This window comes from Pinus tabuliformis, chromosome 8, assembly GCF_031772625.1.
Source record: "Pinus tabuliformis cultivar Carrire ecotype Pingquan chromosome 8, CPIR1, whole genome shotgun sequence".
In the NCBI taxonomy this organism is placed as follows: Eukaryota; Viridiplantae; Streptophyta; class Pinopsida; order Pinales; family Pinaceae; genus Pinus; species Pinus tabuliformis.
The window spans coordinates 1417393136-1417397284 of record NC_142294.1 but is presented as its reverse complement, the minus strand read 5'-3'; the positions used below and the strand labels follow the sequence as shown (position 1 = coordinate 1417397284).

The following is a 4149-nucleotide window of genomic DNA, read 5'->3' as shown; positions in this document are numbered from 1 at the left end:
TTTGGCTTCCCTCTTTTCACTTTCCTGTAGAAACTGTTCTGTCTTCCTGTAGAAACTGTTCTGTCTTCCTGTAGAAACAGTCTGCTAGCTTCAATGAACTGCCCGAGAATAGATATTGCATGCCGAAGCTGGATGGGAATCACTGTTTTTCCATTGGTTAATCCTTGATTCACGTTTCTGTTCCTGACATGACAATACTTTTCAACTGCGGCAGCTTTCTTTGCTTCATAAAATGCTTACTGCAATAGCAAATATAATAACAGATTTGTATCCCACAGCCAACCCAAATATAACATTAGTTGCTGCTCCCAGTCCTGCATGAATCGGCAACATCTTGGACAGGGCTGTAAGCATTACTAGTGCAGTATTCAGTGACAAAACCAATAACAAGGCCAGACCACAAACCAATATCACCACAGAAGAAAAGCTCCCAGTTCTTTACAACCTTCTGGGCACCAAAATTGAAGATAGTGAAGGATGAAGGCAATGCAACTAGGCTTACAGCAGCAGTGCCAATAGTCATCACTACTATGGAGATAATACGTTGCTTTTTCAATGCAGGCTCAATTTCCTTCACAGCCTTGATCTCAAATATGTTAGTTGCAAACAGAGTTGTGATTAAGCAAGCAATGATACCCATTGAACTAATAAGCAAGGGATAACACATGGCAGTAAGATCATGAGAGTTTTCAAATGATGATATGGATGCAACAACCAGAGCTGCACAGGAAGATTCAGTCATAGGACCCAAATAGATCTGATCCCATACCAGCGATATCTCCAACATTGTCACCAACATTATCAGCAATGACAGCTGGGCTACGTGGATCGTCTTCAGGAATGTTCCTCTCAACCTTGCCAACAAGATCAGCACCTACATTTGCTGCTTTGGTGCAAATACCACCACCTACGCTGCCAAACAGAGCCATGGAAGAATCGCCAAGACCAAATTTGAAGATGTTGAAATAAGTTTTGCTAACCATTTCATATATTTTTCTTCAAGATGTTCTGCTAATTTTTGTTTATCTCCATCTTGAGACAAGACAAACAATAGTTCCACAGCATGAGCTCGCATTTCAGAGTACGTAACTTTGCAAAAAGGGAAGCAATACCTGAATTTGAATACACTTCGAGTGAATCACGTTGCAAGTGCAAGTTGACCAACAGCTGAGCGCTCAGACTTCTGCGTGATTTTTGGAGTGAGGTGGCAGAGACATGTGTTGGCCATGCAAACGGTTATCTCCACTGCAGTGTTTAACTATGAACTGTAGTCCTCTGCCTGTAATCACTTACCATCAAGCACGCTGAAGTTTAACTGTTCACCACTGCCCGTTTTCAATTTCCTTCCTGAGATGGCTGAGCGCACGTGTCTCATCCACCCACCAAGCGTTGTTGAACTAGATGAGGGTGGGCAGTTAGCTGGCCACCAATTTGTCTAAATCCAACCATCTCATTGTTCACACAGTTTTCGAATTACATTCATGCAACAGAGGAATTAGTTTAGTCACGTACCTGCAAATCGACTGGCTGCCGTGAGCTGTTGTGGGCTGTCATTGCTGCATGCGTTTGATTTTATGGTTGCATGAGGCTGGGCTGCTAATCTTTGATTGTTTTTTTCATGTGCAGGTGTCCTCTTTCCGGATCCAAGCTCCAAACGATTGTTTCCACGTTCAAGTCTGCACATCCAAGCTGTTGTTGCTGCATCTTCACCAAACCAGAACTTGTTTTCGACATTTCTCCCAAACGCCAAAGCGGATTGAGCTGAAACTTGGTGGGCATGTTCCTACCATCATGATGCATCTCCCATAGCAAATTCGTGATCAATGGATGCACAGATTTCGAGAAAATTGGAAAATGACTGAAGATTTCAGAGCTCGATTTCTCAGAAACCGTGCATCGGAATTGGCTGAAACTGCTTGGGTAGGCTACTATCACCCACGTGCATCTCCCCATGAAACAGGTTTTGAAACGGATGCACGGTTATGGAGAAAATGCAAAAATGGCTGATGGTGATGGAGGCTGATTTCTTGGAAACCGTGCGCTGGAATTGCATGAAACTGCTCAGGCATGTTGTCATCGACCTTGTACAATCCCCCATAAAATGTTTTGTCAAATGGATGCATGGTTCTCAAGTTATGGCAAAAACAAATTCTGCTCTATGTGTTTTTGGCTTCAAGGCATTTTGCATGTGTTTGCATGGTATGACAAAATGAATTTTTGCTGTGATGCAGGTATGGAGATGATGGAGGATGAGTTGGAAGACTGCAGGAGGACTCTTGAACCTTTGAGGAAGCTACCATGCTTGCAAAACCACTTTTTGAAATGTATGCCTAGTTTCCCACAATTTCTACAGGAAGATCCTGAAGAAGCACAATGAGAGGCACAAGGAGGTGGAAAAAATGATGGATGAAGGCAAGGGATGGACACAAAAGTGCTTGTAGGCCTAATCAATAGATTCCCATCATTAGATTCATTTTTGAGATTGAATTTGGCTCCTCCAAAGGTTCTACAGGATGTTTCCTGTAGAAATATAGAGCATCCTGTAGAAAACACAGTTTTGAGGAAAGAAGCATAATGACATGAAAAGAATGATGAAAAAGGGGTGAGGAGTGGAAACATAGATGAGTAGGCCTCATGGACATATTCCAAGCCTTCAGGTCCTCCTTGGAGATCAATTTTGCTTTTTTGTAAGCTTCCTGTAGAAGATACGAAACTTCATGTAGAAGGCACAAAAACTCCTTTGTCTTTGATTTGAGTGCTCCTCCTATCATGAAACGTCCTCCTTTAACCTGCAATGTCATTGCTGCAACATGAAATGGAGATTAGCTTCATTTTTCTTTTTCTTTTTTCTCTTTTTTTTTTGAAAAACAACTAGGGCGCCTCATGGAGGTTTTCACCCTAATTGCCTGCCTTGGGCGCCTCCAAGGGAGGTTTTCACCCAAAGATCTTTTCTCTTTTCTCTTTTTTTTTCCAACCCATTGACCGCCTCATGGAGGTTTTCAATCAATGAGCCAATCTAAGGTGCCTCCGAGGAGGTTTTCACCTTAGATTTCTATTTTCCTCTTTTTTCATTTTTTTTTTCTTTTTTCCTTTTTTTCTTTTTCTTTTTATTTTTCCTACCCTACCCTACTTGAAAAAACAAAATCATTTTCAAGTATAAGAATACTTCCAATGGAGCCATGTGCACATCAAGATTAGAGACAAAATGATCTGACTTTGAAAGTACAAAACATAGCTGAGGAAGAGAGTACTGCTGCAACTTAGTGACTGTCTGGAACCATGTCTCAATATAGCTTTGATATCCTTGGTTCTTTTGCTGATTTGGATCATTCTTCATGTCACCTTCTATCATGACCTTCTGATCTTCCTCTTTTTTCTGATCTTTCTCTTGAGTACATTGAGGATTTGATGGTAACCATGAGGAAGCTTTCTCGATCTTTGATTCTGATCTCTTTTCTTCATCAAGTGCAGCCCATGGTTCTTTGATCTCCTCTTTTGAATCTTGTTTTTCCGGATGTGGTCCTTCAATGCTTTCAAGATAATCTCTTTTTTGCAAGGCTCTTCTTGAGCTTTGGTGAACATCATTGAGCTCAAAAGGAGTCATTTGCACATGTTGTGCCTCAGCTTTGCAATTTGGTTGAGCTGCTCCATTGCATGGTTTTGGAAATGGAGGTACACGTAGCTGAGTGGAGGTGTGAAATTGGGATGGAGATGGATGGCATTGTGGTTGGGTAGGCATTTTGGGTTGCCTTGGTGGAGGAGGAGGCGATGGTTGTGGATGAGCAGGTGGTGGAGGAAAATGAGAGGGATGAGAGTTGTACTGGGGCCTCCACCCCTGATAAGGTGCATTCCACTGAGGCTGTGGCTGAGCATAAGAGTGAAATGAATGAGCAACTGGTTGGGCATAATATGGATCTGTGAAGGAACAAGGAGGAGGTGTGAACCAAGAAGGATGAGCAGGGGGACCCCAAGAAGGCATGAAAGTGGCTTGGTAGGGGTCATAATAGGTCTCAGGTGTCCCTTGCAGTTCCTGCTGGTAAGATCTAGGTCCATGCGGCCAACTTTGGTTCATATAATAGAGTGATTCAGTGGTTCCTTTGGCTCTCTGATATGCAGCTTTGATTCTGGGTAAGGAAGGGCACTGATCTG

General features: G+C 42.5%; 1 pseudogene; it reads right to left on the bottom strand.

Moving 5' to 3' along the window:
• Nucleotides 1–295: 295 nt before the first annotated feature.
• LOC149240901 (pyrophosphate-energized vacuolar membrane proton pump 1 pseudogene) lies at nucleotides 296–929 on the bottom strand (annotated as a pseudogene).
• Nucleotides 930–4149: the final 3220 nt, after the last annotated feature.